The sequence below is a fragment of the Microtus oregoni genome, unplaced genomic scaffold (genome assembly GCF_018167655.1).
Source record: "Microtus oregoni isolate MIOR12 unplaced genomic scaffold, Mior012 000010F_ref0000083, whole genome shotgun sequence".
Classification (NCBI taxonomy): Eukaryota; Metazoa; Chordata; class Mammalia; order Rodentia; family Cricetidae; genus Microtus; species Microtus oregoni.
The window spans coordinates 7,758,433-7,780,315 of record NW_024543069.1 but is presented as its reverse complement, the minus strand read 5'-3'; the positions used below and the strand labels follow the sequence as shown (position 1 = coordinate 7,780,315).

Genomic DNA, 21,883 nt, shown 5'->3' with positions numbered 1-21,883 from the left:
TTGGATATATATATATATGTTGGGGTTTGGTTTCTAAGCGAGCATTGTAGAGAATTGGGATATTTTAATTTGTTTCAAATAAATGAATACTTAAGATACTGTAATCAATGGGAAATAAATACTTGAGCAGTAGTACAATAGGGATCAGGTTTGGAGAATGCTGAAAAGGAGACCTGTTGCTGTCACTGGCAATGACAGATAGGTGTGAAAATGAGTGAAAACTTGTCTTAGAGATGTGAGGGAGGAGTAGGAAGAACCTGCAATGAAGACAGACAAGAACACCAAGAGACAGGGTGGGATTAGCTTTGAATATGTTAATGAAGGCATAATTATTGATGCAAAAGTCACGAGAAGACTGACAGACATAGTTGCATATTCAGGTACTTCAGTTAAAGTTTTAATCAAATCAAGCTCAAGCTTGATTGGATCACCTTAAAAAAGTGTGTAGTTTGGATGTGAAGTTAGAGATCTGAGGCTTGGAATTAAAATTACAAAGAAGAAAAAGATGCCAAGGGACAGACAGAGTGTGAGGAAACCAATATCCAGGAACATAATTTTAAAAATGCTCTAAAATGCTGAAAAAAATGGGGCTGGGGTCTAGCTTAGTTGGCAGAGAGCTTATGCAGCAAGCATGAAGTCCTGGGTTCTGTCTACAGCACAGAATGCAGAGGGGTGGTGCACACCTATGCCAGCACTCAGGCGATGAATGAAGGAGCATCTGCAGTTAAATTCTTCCTCATCTATTGGGATTTCAAAGCTAACTTAGGTCTTTTTTTTAAAGGATGTTAGAAAGTAAACTAAAGCTGTAAAACATGGGGAATGTGATGCCCCATGAAATGCAAGAGTAGAAGATCCAGACTGTGGTTTCTGGGCCAAACTCAGCAGGAAACTCGCCCTGGGTCTAGTTTCAAGTCAGCTTCCAGGGGTAAACAGTGAAGAAAACTGAGCAATCATATATGTTCTTGGAGTTTCAGGTGCTTTGAACTGGAGCAACATCTGAGCCATTCTTCCCCTTGAATTGGTGCTGTAGCTACTTCCAGTCTGAATACATTAGGCCCAATGTAACAGACACAATAAGACCCATCCTCATTTTCCTTGTAGTGGTAATTGGCTTCAAGCAATCTGACAAGACCCTCACCCTGAACTTTCTTACATTTTTTTTTATAACTAAAGCACAGATTTTCTACTTCACCGTATTGCTAGCAATTAATTTTTGTCTCTTAATGTGACTTACTGCCTGTCTCAGCATTAATCTTTCAGCCTAGCCCCTTGGTTCTTCTTTAATGAGTCTCGTCCATATTCCATCTACTTCAGAGATATATTTTAAAATATCAAAAATACAAAACCCCAGTTTTCACCAGCTACCCTGGACATTTGGTTTGCAGTTGGTATTTCCAGACAAGCTGGAGAATGTGCTGCAGAGAGTGTGTGTCCCATGGGAGGTCAGGAGAGTCACTATACAAGGCTGCCCTTCAACATTTCCATCTCTTTGCCCCCTTCTGAAGCAGGTTTATTCTCAAGTCACCCACTCACTGAACTCTAGCTGCGAACTTCAGAGACCTGAGCCAAACTGTAGGTTTTTATGTTGTAGGACTCATTCCCAGCCACCATGTATGTGCCCTGGTTTATTCTACCCCGTGAATAAACCGTTTGTTCTCAGATGTCAGGTTTTTCTCAAAGATGGTTGAAGAGGAAAGAGACATCCATCACGAATCTTCATGTACCATCAACCTTAACCATATATATGGAATTATAACTGCTCCTCCATTTTCTAAGTATATAGATTCTCAAATAAGTATTGAATTAGAAATAAAGCCAGCATTTTATTTATCCAGTTACTTTTAATGCACTTTGAATTCCCCATATCAAACTTTTCCTGAATGGGATTGATGTAATCAAAACTGGATCATGATTTAAAATTTCTGTTATGCTAAAAGAAAAAATAGGATGGTGCTATACAGTTTAAATGCTAGATGTGAGTACTTAAACATAGACTTTAATCATTTAAAGATTGTGTGTGTGTGTGTGTGTGTGCTTGTGTTTGTGACAGCTAGTCAATCAATGTACTTTCTGCGTGTTTATATAGTATACGTATGTGTGTATCTGTACTTGCTAGATGAAGTACATAATTAGGAAAAGGCTTACATATTTTATAACCTTGCCTCACACATACACACTCGCAAACACATACAAACATACTGATAAAATAAGCTCTTTCTTCTGTAAGTTCTTTTTGGCCATGATATTTTATCACACTTTTAAAATTTACAGCAAATATATGATTAACTGAACTATTTCCCTAGCATTTCACCTGATTTGTTTATTTGCTTGTGTTTTTGTTTGTTGGGTGACATTGTGTTTTCAGTGAGGTCAATTATTTATTGATTGTTAGGCTTTAAAATATTTATTATGTTTTCCCTTATATTGAAAAGCCATAACATATATTCTGGCCATGACTTACCCTCTCTCATCTCCTGTCAAATCCTTCCAATTTCCCCTTTCATCTAAACCATACCTTATTTCTTCCTCTTTGTTTAGAAAACAAACTAGCAAATAAAAGAGTTGAACAAACTAGAATTTTAAAATAAAAGCCAAAACATCAAAAAGGACAAGAGACAAACACATGGAAACACACATAGAAGAATCCATTTACACACACACACACAAACACACACCAAAACAAAGAAACACAAAATCAGAAACCATATTCTAAAAGAAAAAACAGTAAGAAAAAAAGATGCTAAAATAAAGTAATATGAGACAAAAAACTTACACAATAACACCATTGAATTTGTTTCATGTTGGCTATGTTGGCTGAGCATAGGGCCAGCCCTTTAGTAAGGTGAAATGCCACTGGAGAACACTTATATTTCATTTGTAAGTGGTTGTCATTTATTGACAGTCTCTAGATTAGGTACGGAGAATGGTTTCTAATTTCCCCTCTGCATGCAGGGTTCCCTTCTGGCTTAAAACTGTACAGGCACTGTGCATGATGCTCCAGTCTCTGTGAGTTCATTTCTGGAAGACGCAATTCTCTTGGCATCATCCATCAACTCTGGCTCTTAGAATTTCTGCCTTTTCTCATGCATTGTTCTTTGAGAACAAGAAGATGGATTTGATGATGTTATCACGTTTACAACTAAGTTTCCCAAAGTTTTTGAATCTTTACCCATGGTCAAATTGTCGGTCTCTGTATTTGTTCCCATCAGAAAAACTTCTGATGATGGCTGAGCAAAATATGAGTACAGCAGGAAGTCATTAGGATTCATTTGCTTTTGATGTTCTTTTATCAGAATGGTAGTATGTGTAGTATTGTTTTCCACTAGGTTCATAGCCTATGTGGTCTCAGGTTGTTGGTCGCTGCATTCCACCTCAAGGACTGGGTCTTAAATTCAATCAGATAGTTGTTGGTGACTTCTACATTGTTTGTGTCACTATAGAACCATCTTATGATGCAAGCAGGTCACCTTTGTTGATAGCAAGTTTTGTACTTGGGTTGGTGGTTGCCTTTCTCCTCTAGAACATTGCAGAGTACATTCATGTTCCATGAACACTGGTCAGGAGGAGTGAAGGTTCTAGCTAAGCACTAGGTCATTTTTTCTGTGTTAAATAAAGTATGTAAATGCTGTTTTCAGTGATATGGTCTCATCATCAGTTTATAGAGGGCAACCAATATTCCTGGGAATATCCTGAGTAGTTTCCGTGTGTTCCCATTGGCCTGTACCATACATCTGGAGAAATCTGCTAATAATAAACAGTTTACAGTATGAAAGAAATGGTTCATGGGCCACTGAGGTGTTGTCTTACTTAGGGATTTCATTGTGCTCAAACCCCACTACCTGTAGCAACTTGAGGAGGCAAAGATTTATTTCATCTTGTACTATTAGGTAATAATCAGTCACTAGGGGAAGTCAGAACAAGAATTCAAGAAAGCAACATAAAGGAAGGTTCATAAACAGGCAATGCAGGAGAGTTCCTCAATGGCATGGTCCCCAAGGTTTGCTCAACCTATTTCTTATTAATAATTTAGGACCACTCTACCCAGGATTGGTACTATCCACAGAGGGAAGTGTTCTCCCACAGCAATGAATAATCAAGAAAGCAACTCAAGGGCTTGCCCTTAAGATGCTTTTGGTAGGGGCACTTTCTGAACAAACATTCCCTTTTCCCAAAAGATTCTAGCTTATATCAAAATGACAGACACTAGCCAGCACAGGTTTCCTAAGAAACTCAGAAGCTCAAATGTTTTAAGTTATATTTGCTGGTTCTAGCCTTATCCAAGAGAAGAAACACAGTATGTAATCGTTCTGATTGATCAAATTCAGCCACTATGGGCCACAAACTTGTACAATAACAACTTTTCATGGATTGTAATATTTTACCTATTTGGAGCAGCTAGAGTAGAAAGTGAAGCGTAAGTACAGCAGTTGGGATTTTAGCCCATCCCCAAAACAAAAATGCGAACTCATAGGAGGTAGAGATGTACTTAGTTAGATGTGTAAGCAGGGGCACCTGGGTGGCTCAGACAGGATATTCCCTAGTAGAAATTCCAGGGTGTTTATGCTCACAGCAGCCCACAGTTTTCAAAATGTTCTTGGAAATTCTTTTCAGGAAAAAAATTAAAGATAGAAGTAAGAAAAATGGTGCATCACATGAGAAAAAACACTTAAAAGAGCTTTAATAAAAGCACTAAAATAATTTTCATTGACTTTCATTAAACTGAAAAAGATTATACTTCTGTGATCTTTAAATATTCTACCAACAAAATTTTAATGAATACTAAGGAAAGAAAAAATATTGGTTACATATTGTCATCATTGCCAAAAAGAGTTCTGTTAACTAGGAGTACTTTGTACAGAAGTAATTAAATAGAGTTTATTTATGATGTGAAAATAATAGCATTCATTAAAAATACTATAATATATATGAATTTTTAAACATTTCATTTTCTTTGTTTTTTGCTGTGTTTGGCATTTGATATACTAGCTTATAATACACTTGTGTTTTTTACATAAATCAATATAGAAAAACTGACATCACTTAGTTACTATTGGCCAATAACAATAGAATATTTGGGCACAAGGACTGACAATGGCGAAACACCAAGAATGTTCCGCAGAATGCAAAGCATCTAGTGCATTATGGGTTCAATATATCCTTACGTAGAAAAATTTTAAAATCTCTGTTATGTTTTTCTAAAGCCAAAAAATAAAAATAAAATACTTTTGAGAAATTATGTTATTATGTGTAATTTAAAATAGTATACCCAGCAACCTATTAATTTATAATGGAAAACAAATATATGACCTGTTATTATGACCATCCCTGAAAAACCACAACAGATATTAGAATATTTGCGGGTTTTGAAATGCATCGTAACTTAAATCTCTCAGGGTTTTGACAGAATAAAAGTCTCCCTATAGCCATGGCTCTTTTGTGACAATGTAGATTAAATGGTTGAAATATAAGCATGTTTCTGTGTCCTTGTTTGAAAAGGCATTATGTTTCTATCAAAGGATTTTGAATCTACAGTGGAATTTATTTCATGCTTTTATTTTTCTTTTCACATAAAGCAAACTGCCTTTAGATCTTAAGGTTACAATACAGAATGTTTGAAAATTTTAAAAGTCATCAGTGTTTATTCTTCCCTCTGGGCAAAATGCTTGTGTATATTCACAGCGGAGTTTTATGTATGCTGGTACTGCTCTGCCATTCACATTGCAGCCCTCACACATAATATTAAAGAAATACATTCCTCCCATTTTTGTCAAAAACTTCTGAATAGAATTGTTGGCTTTATAAAATATTTATATTGAACATTTGTACTTTTCTCCATCAAAATCGGAACACGTCTGAAAGAAAATCCAGGCACAGAGGTATTGAAATCTAATCTTCACTACTGACAAGGGGATTTTAATGAAGAACTATGATGGGTTTGATCCTTGCTCACTGAAGCTAAATTTCCTGCTGTACCAGGAGCAGCATGGAGCCTTGTTTTCAGGAACAACCCTGCCCTGCTAACCTTTCTACATGGCCAAAGTTCAGAGAAGAATAAAATATTTCTGAAAGCTCTGAGATAAAGAAGAAGTAAGAAAGAAGCCACCAGGCTGTGCATGGTCCTTATCACATAATGAGATAATAGGCTACCAATGAGAGGCTTTGATGGCTTGGTGATTTGTTGGTGAAAAGAAAAACAAACAAAACAGTACCTGAAAATGCTAATTCTAGGATTCCTCTCATTAGACCAGCAATCCCATGTGCAGTGAAGATTCATCTATATCTTAACAAATATCCTATTTTATTTGGTCATAAAATTTGAGGGCCTTTTACTCCGAGGAACAGAACGTTAGCATGAATGTCTAAGTTTATGGTGAAGTAGGAGAGTGGTTACCCCACAGTGGTTGCTATCAATGATGGAAATTCTTATTCTTCTTCCTGCTAAGGCTTTGGGAAACAAGTTGTATCTGGCTAGCTCCTTGTCTAGTACAAGCACTCAGTGCTGGAGAACAACCACCACCTGCAGCTGCTTGCTGCCAGAGTCTATGTCTATAGCATTTCCTAAATGTCTATCAGCTGCTCTCAAAGCAGAAGCAACATGTTGGGGATGTTATTCCCCAGGGCTGGAATTGTCAATTGGAAGGAAGCTTAGTTTCCTTCTCCTGCAAGTGGAACATTCTGAAGTATGTTCTACACAATCTTTCAGAAAGAAAACACTAGAATCAAGTTCTTCTGGGCCATCATAATAGTGTTTGTAAATCTATTTTCGTTCTTGTGGTTATCTTATTTCTTCTCAAATAAACTATTGGAGACTAACTTCTGTCCTTGTTTTTGTTTTTGAACATAGTCAGACACAGGAAAGTCCTTTATCTGATACTTACTTTTACCTTTTCTTTGCTCCTCCTGGAAAATTCTAATGGTAACAGATTTCTGGAAAGTTTCAAAACATAATGGAACAGTGTATTAATGAGATCTGGGATTACCCATTCATTGCATGTTGCCTGTGCTAGCCTATACCCACTTATAATGCATTACAATATTTTAAACAATTTAAATATTTATTCTGTGATTAGATTTTATATAATAATATCTACATACTCTAAATAGACAATATTATTCCACAAATATTGGAATCAAAGCACACATCTTGATTCAAATGGAGTTAGGTGTAGATTACTCACAGCCAAGGAAGGGACCACAGTTAAGAACCATGGATTCCAGTTGACCTGAATGGAAGCTCCATGTGTAAGTGGTTACGGAGCTTTTATAGTCATAGCACAATAGGAAGTGCATAAACAAATATATTTACCCAATTATTGGAGAAGATATGAGGTAAATAGACAGTATGAGGGACTTCAAGTACTATGACAATTTTAGCTTTGTGTTTGGTGGAGACTAAAGGTCAGCTAGGTCTGAGGACTTATCAAAGTACTATTTACCTAATAGTCCTGAGGATGTTAGGTCAGACTTATGGCTGATGGCAAATGATAGTCCCTTTTAAAAGTGACTGAAGATTCGCCAGAAGAGTCTTTCTTCATTTTCTGCAACATTCCATCTCTCCATTCTAAAAATGTCCTAGCCAGGGTCAAACAATGTTGATAGTCATCAACTTAGTTGTGAATTCTTCAGAATATTTCTCTTCATAAGTATATAATGATTCTCAAAATGTAATTTTCAAATTTCATCATTATTAGTTATCTACAAAATTAAGATTAGAGGAGTTAAATTCTAAAGAATCTCAAATTAAAATTGTCTGTCCCTGTAAGCTATAAAAACTGTCCACAGATTAAGGTATAAATACTTCCTAAATTCCTCATATTGTTCCCTTTGAGTGTGACAGTGCTTCCAAAAGAAGGCTTGAGTGTGACTGAAGCATCTCTATCCAGAATCACTCCTCAGTGACTTCAAGCATCCCTCATCTCAATGGCTTATTTTCCCCAAATGATAGTGTCTGTGCTTTATATCAATGTCCAGTACTTTCTATTGGAGTGAATAGCTGTTTATTTCTTTACAATTCCTTCTTTTTTTATTACCTCATATGCTTTTATTTAGAGAATTTAATCACAGCAAGAAACAAACATAATTAGGTCAAAATGTGGTACACCCAAAGTGATTTTGTTGCTGGGTAGAATGTGGGAACATTGTATTTTGATTTATTTATTTATTTAGGTCTACAGCAGAAAAAACAGGCACTCTGTATATAGCCCAAGCTTGCCTTGATTTGTAATTCTCCTCTGTCAGCCATCATCTGGGATTACTTGCTGTCAAGCCTAACTCTACATAATTTATAGTTCCATTTTATTGTTATTAATTTTAGCTACCTAAACTATACCTCTCTCTAATTCAGTTGGATATAACTCAGATTAATTTAAATATGTAACTTAACTTCTTGAAAACTATTTTAAATATTTATCTACTTCATGTATAATTCTGAAAACCTGAAAGCAGCATATTTAATCTCATTTTTCTATTTTCTTTTTTCCTAATATTTGAAATGGTGTTATAAAATATTTGTAAGTAAGGCATAGCCCACATAAAATGGTATTTTAATTTACCATATATCAAATAACTTTGGGGAATTTTTATATACAAAACAATACCATGAATACTTTATTTAGAATTTTAGGTAGTCCTCACCTTTTTGTGATAATTGGAGTTACCAAGTTTTCCATTGCCCTAGCCAACATTCTGGAATGATTTGAAGTTTAGGCATACTACTGATATATTTCTCCAAAAATTTGTTTCACAAGAAGTGTTTTTAATTGTATTTCTTTGAATGATATCCCTATTGGATGGTGAGTTTTAGATAGACCATTTCTGGTTTTATTGTTTATGGATGTTCTATTATCTTCTGGCTACCTGTCTATTAATGGGTGTTCTATTGTTCCGGCATTTCCCTCCTCTTCCTTCTGTTTCTCCCTTCCCAATTCCTCCCACTCTTCTTTCTTCGGGACCTTCATTTTGCCTCTCCTCGTATTCCTCCTACCCCCTCTTCCAGTTTTTCTTACCCCACTACTTCCTCTCACTTCCTTAACTGGTACAACACCTTAGACAAAAGACTGCAAAAGTGAGCAATGATTTAGCAAATTGATTTTGGCCACTACACGAAAGATAACCTGCCTTTTCCATCACTTCTTTCAGCTTTCGAAAAAAAAATGAAATATTGTGGTAACAGAAGAATAGTTTTCAGTTTGGAAAAGAAAAGTGTTGCTCATATTGGGCAGGAGAGACAGAGGCAGAGAGAGAACGAGAGAGAGGGAGACAAACAAAGAGGGAGGGAAGGAGATAGAGAGATTAAAGTTTTTAAGAGTGATACACTCTTCCCATACACTAGTTCTCTTAAATATATGAGTGTTACATTAGAAAGCAAAGTGGAGGTTCTTAAATCAAGGCAATTAAGTTGTTATTCATGTGGGCTCCATGTATAATTACACAAATTCAAAACCATAATTTCTTTCAAACGGGAGTGAGAAGGTAAAAGGACATACGGTATCTGATGCAACAACAAGAGGTTGAAGCAAACTGATGGCCGGCCCCAAGCCCACCAAAGCAAGACTCTATAAGAAGTTAGAAATTTCAAGGACCAGGATTTCTCCTGGAATCTCTAAAATAAACAAAGCCAATAATTAACTTGGCTTTAGGTTTTTAAAAATAAATTTGAATGTTGGGTCTCCATGGTGTAAAGAATAGTGTTATTTCACTCCAAGACCATTCCACACATTCTATTTTAACAGATTCAGTGTATCTGGCCTTTTGTTGAGATTTTGTATTTATTTGAAGCTTATTTGATCAGGATGATAAATATAGATCTGTCTGGGTTCTTCTACATACAAATATCCAGATTGACCAGTATGATTTGTTGAAGATGGTGTCTTTTATCCATTTGTATTTCTGAACTATTTATCAAAAATCAAGTGTTCATGATTTGTGTCTGGGTCTTCAATTCGATTCCACTGAGTTCTGTGTCTCTTTGCAAACCCTTTGCAGTTTTCATTTCCATAGCTCTGTAGTACAATTTGATATCAGAGATGGTAATTCCTCCAGTAGTTATATTGTTACTCAGGGTTGTATTAGCTGTCTTTGTTTTACATAAAACTTAAATTTTTTTTACAATGAAACCTGGTTGTGATTAGCAGCATTCTTTGCTCTGCCTGGACTGCCAATCACTTCCATTCCAAGATAGAGTTTCTGAGAAGGGTAGCAGGTTCTAATTATAAGAGTGGATACATCCAGTGTGTGTGTGGCCTATCGTTTTCCTAAGAACATAGGGTTTACTAGCTATCTTGAAGGAGGAATGACAAAGGCTACTTCTGAGATCACATAAGATTGTCTCTAGGAAGCAGTTTTGTATCTAATATTACCACAGAATTCCATATGCTTACGAAGTTGGTTCACAGCGAACACATTAAATTCCTGTACAAACTGAGATGGTACACCTTTGGCTGATTTTGAAACCAAAACTATGATTAATGTTTCTGGAGACCATTTCTCCTGGGATGACAGCAAGCCTACTCCTCACTGACAGCTTGTGATGTAGTCTTGTCTTGAGTTATAAATGTTCAACGTCTTGTGCTGTTTTCATTGTGTTTAATATTTTGTTGTTTTATTCCTTATTCTGCTAAGTTTCTCTTACTTCTTCTAATCTTTCTCTCTGGAGAGATCAGTCTCTTCCAGCAGGTTAGCCATCTTTTTAATCTATACCGTACCCTCTTTCCCCCTTTGGAAAGGAAGTTTGTAAGAAATTTTCTTCCTCCTTTTTATTGATGCTTTGCTTTCTAGCTCAGGCTTGGACTTGTGTGTCTCACTCTGTTGTCCTGTGGGAACTGTCACAGTGAGAGATGGGAAAATATTACATCTGTCTGCCAAAAGCACTCACAGTTCAAGCAAATATTTCCACCTTGTCCTCAGTGATTTAGAAAATCCCACCCAGGGGCTTTGCTTCTATCAAACAGTGTGCAACCTGTGTCCAGACAGAATCCATTATTTTCTTCCCCAGATTTCGTTTTTTTGTATATTTTTATCTTGGCAGTTCCTAACCTCAAATTCTCAATTCAATAGACTCCCCACTCTTGTGCCCTTAGGTCTAGAGGAAAACGTCACACAATCCCTGCAATCAGTATCACTTTGAAATACCTTCAGAAATTTCAGAACTTTAGAACTTGTTTTTAAAATATTTTATACAATTTTATCCACAATTTGTATAAATGCTTAATAATATATCTTTAAAATAGCAAATCTTTCAAAGTAAAATTTGTTTATACTTCATTATTTAGTATGAGACTATTCATTTGTTTCCCAGCCTCCCAGACATGAATAGTCACACAGAAACTTTATTAATTATGGAAATGTTTGGCTGATATCTCAGGCATATTTCTAGATAACTCTTACGTCTTAAATTAATCCATTTCTATTAATCTATGTATCATCAGTAGGCTGTGGCCTACTGGTAAATTTTCTGGCATCTTCCTCCTTCGGCAGGTACATGGTATCTCTCTGACTCCACCTACTCTCTCTATATATCTCTTTCAGCTTGGCTATATTCTGTCCTGCCATAGGCTAAAACAGCTTCTTCTTCTTTTTTTTTTGTTTTTTTTTTCTTTTTGTTTGTTTTTGTTTTTTGAGACAGGGTTTCTCTGTGGCTTTGGAGCCTGTCCTGGAATTAGCTCTGTAGACCAAGCTGATCTCGAAATCCCAGATATCCGCCTTCTTTAACTAATGGTAATAAATCTTACTCACAGCATACAGAGGGGGATCTGACATCATCTCCCCTTTTCTATCTAAATATAAAAGAAAGTTTTAAATTTAAACATAGTAAAATTACATATACAAAAGAGTTATAAAGGAAGAATAATAGTTACAATATTTCTTTGTGAGTCTAAAACTTCAAGTATAATTTATCTTTTCTCATAACTAAGGAAAACTATAACTACCTGTCTTCAACTCCATCAAAGACCCCAGAAGGATATGCTACCTAAGTAAATAGAAAGTGCATTGTAAGAAACTTGCAAAACTCTAGAATTGACAGAGATATCTTGCTGCCTGGAAAGACACCCACCCAACGTTCTTTTATAATGTTGAAGCATCCATATTTAGCCTATAGACCCATGGTATCTGGCAGATTTTTATCATGAAACAGAAAATTTGAACGACTGTTTCACCTATATTGGCCATTTGTTGTCACTTTCTTTTGTGTCCTGCAGAGTATCTGGCAGACCCATGAAGCAGGAACCATGAAGGACTATCTTACCTTCTTTTGGCAAGTTAAGCAGTCAATTTTCTGTGGGTCTTGATTGCTCACTTTCTACAGCATACCATCAAGCAGTTCATGAAAGACTAATTTCTTGCCCAAATGGCTAGCAAACTCCATAAGGTGACACTTTGATGTTCATCATCCTCTTGAAGTAATTGGGGTTGCCAGAAACAGTCATGTCTCACTCTTGAGAAATGGCTAAGTTCTTAAAACATTTTAAATGTAGATGTTTGAAAGATTTGAAGAATATTTATCCATCTGAAATAGATCTCTGTATATCTAGAAAACCTAACTAATTTAAAGTTTGATTATTATAAATAACTATTAATCCATAATTTTAATTATACATTATATTTTAAATGAGCTGTACAAACATAACACCTTAAATCAGAGTAGAAAAATATATACACAGTGTAACAAAATTAACCTTAAATTTGTATCAATAGACAAAGATCCATACCAATGAAAAGTATTAATCTCTATATCATATACCATTTTTATATAAAAATATAAACAATTACTTTGGGGAATTTGAGCATTGTTTTCTCTAAACTGCTTCTTGCTGTTTCTTGGGTCAACTATTTTTAGGATTTAAGGAGACCGTTTAGACGATCTTGCTCCATGAAACTACATTAGCCTGGAAGGAATCCACAGGTTCCACTCCTCTGTAGAATAAAAGCAGAACTTTTCCAAAATAACATGACCTAGGTCTCAAATTTTGAAGTCAACATGCCTCTAAAATACATATGTTGGTTTTGCTTAGCAGCAAGTAAAATAAAATGTCTCTCTGTACTTAGCTCATTTACATTAAAAAATTCAAAGGAAAAACAATAGTACACATAATACAGACTCTTTATGTGTATTTCATCTTTACATGTCTTATTTTTTAACTCATTACTTTTCAATATTTAATTTATTATCTTTACTCCTTTAATCTATGATTGTCTGTACTCTTCTCTATACTCTTTTTCTTCTCTCTCCCAAGCCTATATACCTTTATATCCAACACTCTGACCCATTCAGAGTTCCTTTCTGTCTGAATCTGTCTTATTATGTATCTGTAATCATTTTCTGACCAGGAATGCTTTTTTTTTCCTAAATGCGAAGCAGACTTGGCTAGGATCATTCCATGGCCCTACCTGTTTGTTCTGCCTTGTTCAACATGACAAAGGCATGTGAGCCAAACTCATTGCCCCATCTCCAGGGTTGCAGTGGGTCTATGCCATCATCAAATAATTTACGGCACTCTGATCACAAACCCCATTCAAGGGCTCAGCTTCCTAAAAGAGCCAGAGCTTTTCTTGCTGCCAGAATAAACCATAAAACTGTCTCTCAAAGAAGCCAAACAGGTTTTGCTGCTAATGCTGAGTCAGGAAGCCTCACTTAAAGGAGCCATGCCTCTGATGACTGCCAGCAAACAGATCCTATCTGGAAAAAAAAAAAATACAGCTACCAAGAAGCGGCCCTTGTCTCCCATTTTTGTGGTATAGAAGTCCCTCCCTTTTTTTTAAATCTGTTTAAGGTCTTATGTAGATCATACCCCATGGTGGGTGCCATTTTGTAAGCAGAGACTGCTCTTTTTTTTTTTTTTTTTTGGCCTCTCAGACATTCTCTCTCTCTCTTATTGTATTTAAGTACTTAAGGTAATATCTTACTTATGGTTATGAATCAAATGCTTATACTTTGATAATTAGACAGTTTTTCTTCATGCCTGCTTCTAGATACAATCAAAAATATCATTTTATCTGTTCCCTGGGATTTATAGTTCTTTTGGCTTTTCAGATTATAGAGCCTTATGCATACTTATATCAGCTAGACTACTAAAATATCTTCTTAAATTCAAATACCTTCCTTAAGAGTCCTCTGTATGTACATGTACATTTTAGGCAGGGAAGATTCAGAGTTTTAACTTTTTATTCATATTTGATTATTTTAGTCCTTGAATATATCTTCTTAATAATTCTGAGGCTATATCACATTTTTATTACTTTTGTTTTCATTCTTTAATACTTGATATCATTAGCAATTGTACTTCTTAGATATTCGTAAAGAAAACAGAACAAAATAATTTCATTTCTGATTTAGTTTTTAAAAGTTTTCATTAAGTTTTTTCTTATTCAAATTCCTTAACCTATGGTACATTTGAGAATTTAAAAGTTGTGGACATCCTTTACACCCAGGAAAACATGAAAGATGTTGACCTTTATAACTTTCTTTATAAATTTCTGTATTTGGGGTCTATATCTTGGATATGAGAAACTTTTTTTGGTACCCATAGTTTTTGGTTAGTATGTTTTCATTACTTTAAAAAGAGACATCATTTGGTTTAGAACAACTAACATGAACAACATAATTAGAACAACATAACATAGCAATGGGATGGTGCTCAAGAATCATGTCACATACCTCTGTAGAGTAAAGTAGCCTAAAAGACCCTCCTACATAACGGAGCATTGAAAGTCACTTTAGTACTGCCTACCTAAAGCTGATACTAATAACTCATATCACTATTGTGAGTATATGTATTGTGCTAGTGGAAATTAACTTTTTAAAACAAGAAAAGAAAAGAAAAAGCCAAAATGTCCCATTATATCTACAGACATATTAGAAAAAAATCAAATCTAACTGAATTGTTTCTTAAAAGAACTTATCTGCTTCAACCTTATAAATAATAATAGACCACATTGTGTCTGTGGAACTTAAAACTGAGTGATGATAGCCTATACATAAGGCAGTCTGCTTCCTAAAATCTAGATCATTTAGACAACTCCGCTTACATGAACACAGATATTCTCTGATGATCCCCACTGGTAACAAATCTAATTAGCCCTTACTTAAGAAGTTCTAATGCTACCTACTAAGACAGCATGATGTAGAAATTAACACTGGCATAGTCAAAAATACTCAGTTTCAAGGAGTGTACTGTCACAGAGTCCATCTCAAAATCCCCAGGTTCTTCTGAATTTATCTTACCAACTTCACTTTGGCCTGTCAGTTTTCCAAAATCTAATACAGTGTGTGCAGAGATAAAAAAAAAAACAATAGCACAACTCTATTTTCTCCCTGTTGTTAAGTTAATAACCAAGTAAGGGCATATTACAGTAATGATTCATAGCAAAGACAAATGTGACCTGTACTGTGAATGCTGGTGCTTGAAGACTCACAGGCACCGTTGCTCACAAGGGACCTCATCACATAGTGGCTATTGTAGTTAATGTTGTGATCATGTCAGAGCAGCAACAGGTGGCACCTCACTTGAGGAGGAGAGCCCACCAGAATGCAAGGCACTGATGGGTGAATCTTCAGTAGGAAAGGCCCTGAGGGCTTCTGCTCCAAATGTCAGTTGTTACAGCTTTGCCTTTACATGTTGGCCACTGCCATTTTTCTCTGCTATCTGTCAGGATGTGAATGGATGTGGGGCGATCCCCACTGCATTAGATGTAATATAATTATCATGGAAATATCCCATTCTATTGGGTATTTTTACTTGTGGATTATTATGAAGATTTCCTCTTATGCTGTACTGTTCATCTGAAGCAATGATTATATAGTAATCATGTTAGCTTAAATAGAAGTTGATGATAGAGGGTTTTTAATAAATATAGTCAGGGATTGTGATAGAGATTAGTTTAGTCGGAAAATTAATATAGGTAAAGACAGGATATGGTTTCACCCCTGATAAAGCAGGGACTGCAGAGGAGGGAAAATAAGAACAAGGAAGCGTCATGCAACTAGGACTTAAGAGTCTCTCTTGAGGAACTCTATAGACTTAGGTTGATAATTAAGAAAATTGAGTTCCAGAAGCCAATATAGCTCAAGTTCTTTTAATGTTAGTGTTTGGAGATGTGGCCATTGGTTTCGGTGTGCTTTATAGCAAACCATAGCTTTAAGTAGTGAGTTAAGGTAAAGTTAAGGGATTTTGTTTTGTTTTTTGGTTGTTTTTTTGTTAATGGCTTTAAGGTGAAAAATCTTGGGGAATAATTAAGTTTATAAAGACACACTTTTAATAGTTGAACATGGAACTCAACAAGTCAGGGAACATGAACAATGCCAGCTGTGTTGTTGTAGCCTGAAGTACCTTTCTTGTTAGCATGGGTTGGTGATCAAGGGTGATAATTAATTCCTTGTGCCTATGTCTGCCCTCAGATTCTTGATATAAAAAAAAAACCTGTTGATGAGTTGGTGTGCACCCTAAGGATTTAAAGTACATCTGACTGATTGTTTTTCATATATAAAAGTTTAGATCTGTGATTCTTTAAAGATTTCTTGTGAGATTATATAAATCTTTTGATATAAATAATAAAGAGATTGATCTTTACTTTGTAACCACTAAATGCAGCCTGCCAACAAATATAATAGCTGAGAAAAATACCTTGCTTATCTATACTTTGTTAATCTATAAAAAGTTGCTTGGATCTGAGTGTATGTTCTTTGGACAACTTGTTTTCCACCTCTACTAATGTAAACTATTCAGCCATGTAAGGCATATGAAAAACAAGCTTTTTTTTAAAAAACTTGGATTCGTTGTAATCATTCACCTCAAAAAAGGAAAGTAACTACATTGCAATTTTATACTGCTTGAAAGAATTTGCTGGGATATATAAACTGTAAAAGAGAAAATTAACTTAGTAACCAGGCACATGCTTTTAATCCCAGCACTTGGGAGGCAGAGTTAGCTAGCAAAAAAATCAAGAGAGACAGCAGGGAAACATGAAGGCAGAAGAACAAAACAAAACAAAAAAAAAAGAATAGATTAGAACAAACAATAGAAAGAGTAATAAAATGAAGAACTCAACTTTGGGACTTAGAAAAGTCCTAGTGTGTCTGTTTGACTGTCTAGTAGTTTGCCTACTCTGCGTCGCCTCTTCAGTTTCTTTCACCTGCTGAAGGTCTGCCATTCATCAGCACCCTAGATGAGATCATGACATGTTGGAGGTGTGTGTGTGTGTGTGTGTGTGTGTGTGTGTGTGTGTGTGTTTCCCTTTTTTCTCCCCGGCCCCAGATAGTTAAGCCCCTCACCTCCACAGCTTCAGGGAATGAAGTTTTACTCCCTCAGACAGAAAAGGCAATTGAGTGGTAAGTTTGCCGACTCTGTGGATCGCCCTCAATCCCTGAGCTGCTGAAGGCAGTCCTCGTGGCTGAGATACAGCTGCATCGGGAGCCTTTGTTAGGACAGCAAAGCAGATGTAAAAGCATGAGCTGCGCATGTGCACTCTCCCTACAGGAGACTAATGAGAGCTGTTTCTCTCTCCTGTTCTGGGGATTTAGGGTGGGATAAGGACTGCCCTAATGAAGCCAGAGACATGCATACAGTCTTGTTATTAAAAGCAGATTTCCCAGGCAGACAACTCATTCATGGATACTATTACCTTGTTCCCACTTTGATTAACTTATATATAAGTTTCTTAAAGCCAGAATTATTTTTACTTCGGGCAAATGAAGGTTCCTAGTCTTGATTCGATATTTTGGTATCACATTTGTTCTTAAGATTATAACCTAGTTATAATTAGAGAGATATATTTAAATTAGCACGATATGATTTACTAGTCTAGTATGCAACATTCTGCAGGAATATTTCATGGGTAAATTGCTACTGTGTTTAGAAGTAATGAGAAAACTCTAAAATAATCATGAGGTAGCCAACACTTTAAGAACAGCATAAAGACTAATTAATGTAACGATACTTGTGTAACAAGAGAGTCAAAGGAGGTTAATGTGGTAATGATGCCGATTTGAGCTTAAAGATTTAGCAGGAGGACATTCACAAGATAGCTTAATTAGACTTTAAGCGCTCTTTGCAATTTGCATGTGCACTTGTTAATACCGATAATCTAAAAATAAATTTCACTTCATTTAAACTAGTAATGTATTTACCTTGTGTTCTGGGTTTTCTTTGCTTTTATTGGTGGAAAGATCTCATACTTTTTGTCTACTGAATAAAATTTGTTGTTCTTTCTTCTGTATGTTATTTGAATTGTAGTTCAAGTCAAAGTAGTTACAATAACACATTTAATTTTCCAAACACTAGTATAAATTAATGAAGTTATAACAAACAATAGCTACACTCATGTAACTAATTCTCATGTGATTAAAAAACTTTGATGGAGGAAGGTCATTGGTTAAATAAAACGAAACTGCTTGGCCCTCATTGGTTAGAAGATAGGTGGGAGTAGTAAACAGAACAGAACGCTGGGAGGAAGAGGAAGTGAGCTCAGACTCCACAGCTCTCCTCTTGGGAGCAGACGCCTCAGAGAGACGCCATGCTCCCTGCTCCAGTGAAGATGCACGCATGAAGCTCCGACCCAGGATGGACTTAGGCTAGAATCTTCCCGGTAAGTGCACCTAGCTGTGCTACATAGAATATTAGAAATGGGCTAGTCCAGGTGTGAGGGTTAGCCAAAAAGAGGCTAAATAGAAATGGGCCAAGCAGTGATTAAAAGAATACAGTGTCCATGTAATTATTTCGGGGCATAAGCTAGCCGAGCAGGCGGCCAGGGTGCTGGGAACGCAGCCCCGCCGCTCCTATTACTACAAAACTTGGTTGAAATTTATCAGTAAACTTGACTTTATTCTTTTGCATATATATTATTATTTATTGTTGTCCAATAGATGGGTACAGAACTTAAACATATAAAGAAATAGACCACTCTCTGCCATAGCTAGTCAGTTATAGACTGTCTTCTGACACTGTGGGACAAGGAAACATACATAAAATGTATACATAAAACATAAAATATACATACTTTTATGAGTTATTCAGATTAATACATTTTTATTCTTCTTTAATGCATTTTTTACTAAATACACTTCCATGGTCCTTTATTACACACTCTAGTGAGATTTCATAAGATCCAAGACCTTGTACATGGATTTTCTTTTACACCACAAGAATGCTTAAAATAATTAGTGTATGGTTTTTGGTATAAATATTCTTCTTATTTCCTTATTTCTTATTTCATTTCATTTTTGTGAGATCAAATGAGATTTCTCTTGTCAAACATGTCAATAAACACTGCAAAGCAAAGTAATCACTTTCACTTTAGATAATTGTCAGCAGAGTTCTTTATTCAATCAATATTCAATTTGAAAATTATACTACCATCACCTTCTATTTTAATGTACATGTAGATTTGTTATTAGATTTGAATGATACATTTATTCCCTAAATTTATTGTTTTTCCTTGTATATTTAAGAGAACTAGGAATCTTATTTTATTAATTGAACTATTTTCAGCATATCAAATAATCAACAAATGACTTTTGTTAAAACATAAATGGTCCATTCCATGTAACCATATTTGCTTTGCTGGCACAAGTAAAAATGTACTCTTCAATAAGCTCATTGAAGCTTGACATGACAAACAAATTCAGAAAGAATGTACAATTTGAAGAAGAAAGTTGTCTCAAAATGTGCTAAGAATATATCCCTCACTTCTTTAAGTTTTCTATTAATGAGCAAGATTGCAACTCAGAAAGATAAATAGTTATAGATATCTGGGAAAATTTTCAGCCTTGCAGCATTTTAATTTCTTGTATGTGAATTTATTCTATTGTTTACTGAGAATATATTAAGTACAAATGGCCTTCTGTTTAGTTGAAACTTGTAGATAAACTAAACTTGAACAGTTTAGTGTCAATCAAAAATTTCATATTGATACAGTGAAAAAGTGAACTGCTTTTTGACTAATTTAATGAATGTGATGACTCTGACAGTCATGGAATGTCAAAGTAACAAGGAACATCAGAATAGACAGAAGGCATTGATTGCTTTGCTGTTGTTCAGGATATGGGAGGTTTTTATTGTTTGTTGTTTGTTTGTTTGTTTTTGCTGCTGGCGCATTGTCAGTGAGTGCATAAGAGTTTCAGACAGCTTTCCCGAGGGGAAGTGGGATTCTTCTGCAGAACCACTCCATGTGAGATGTGAGAATATGCTTCAAAACGAAATGCAACCTGCCTGTCATTCCCTGTATGATTAACAGAACAAAACAGAAGCTGGGCATTGCTAACACACAACCCTGAAATTTCATGTGCCCCAGCTTCTGCAACTTTTCAATGCTCACATACTGCACACATGGAAAATTTCACACCTAACCTCGTGTGATGAGTCGTAGACGAAAGTGAGACACACCGAACATTTTGTATGAAGTTATTTTCTGGCATCCTGATGAGTTACAGTAAACATAACTGAGTTTTGTATTTATACTTGGGTGAGATCCCTCAGCTATCTCACTATGTATACACAAATTATCTAAAACCTACTAAAACAATCTGTAAAGGTTTGTCATCATGTCTTTGAGTTAATGATGGTGAACATGTGTGCCATTTGTGGCTGTCAGTATACTTCCATCACTATGAATAGATTATTTATTCTCTTAAAGTTCTGTTGAACAATTCAGTTTTTGATTGAAGAAAACTAGTTATTTCAAAATAAAATAGCCATTGTCTTATCCCCAGGGGGATAAGGCAGAAAGACCAGGAATTTGAAAGCTTCCTGGTCTAAAAGGAGAGTTTCAGGACAGTCCAGGATATATAGAGACCTGTATCAAATAAAATACATTAAGACACAAAATAATGAGTAATAAATATACAAGTTTCTATAACAACTACTAAAATCCACAATGGTTATATATCCTATAAAAATTTCTTCAATCAATGCTCAAATATAGTGTGACAAAAAAAAGATGGTTTAAAAGTAGTGAGACTTTTAAGGATGATGAAATGTATATAAAACTACTTTATATTGCTGGTGCTATTTTGAAAAATGAATATAATACCTAGAATGAAGTAGTACATAGGTAAGTCAAAGAAGGGATAAACAGTACAGACAGGGAAGATAAACTACCTACATCAAGTTTATTATATCATTTATTTACATCAACTATATTGTTTATCAGTTGAGATGTTTGAGTAAATACTGTTATTTTTAGTAAAACATATTGTAAAGGGTCTGCCATCTATTGATAAAACTGAAAACTGCAGTTTTTCTTTGAGTAAGAACAATTCATATTTTGATATTTGTAGGTCTAAGGATCCCAAGTGAGGTATTCTTTGCTGTTATGATTATCGTTCTAAATTACTATTGTACCAGGTCAAAATATGGGAAATATGTTAAATAATTTGCTTTTATGTAGTCAGACATGTGCATATATTTATATAGGTATGGATACATGCATATAGTTAATAATGATTTATGTGTATGTATCCTAAGAATGGGGATATTTATGATAAAATGTAATAATATGCATTTAAATTTGATCAAACTATGGTTAATTTTAATAATATTAATTTGATTAATACATAAAATCATTTTGCAGATAATTTAATACTTATTTTCTTTTAAAAAAGATAAGCAATGAATATCTGTGTAGTGAGGGATGACTCATGGTTTCATTTTTATCCAGTTAGTTTGAACATATCTGTAATATTTTTACAGTATTTTCTTTTTAGCACCTACTACATCTTCTTTGTATGTTTCTCTTTTAAAAATTTTAGATTATTAAATTGTAATGGATTAGAAGGTTCTCCAAATAAGTTGGCTCTTTTGAATTGACATAAAGCAATTTTCTAAATCTATGAATTGGGAATTTAACATGTTCAAGTTTGCTATGTAATATTTGACAAAAACAGGTGTGTGCT

General features: G+C 35.1%; 1 protein-coding gene across 1 annotated transcript in view; it reads left to right on the top strand.

The window, feature by feature from the left end:
• Fstl5 (follistatin like 5) overlaps positions 1–21,883 on the top strand; it is a 410,609-nt gene that overhangs the window by 283,120 nt on the left and 105,606 nt on the right. The window lies entirely within an intron of this gene.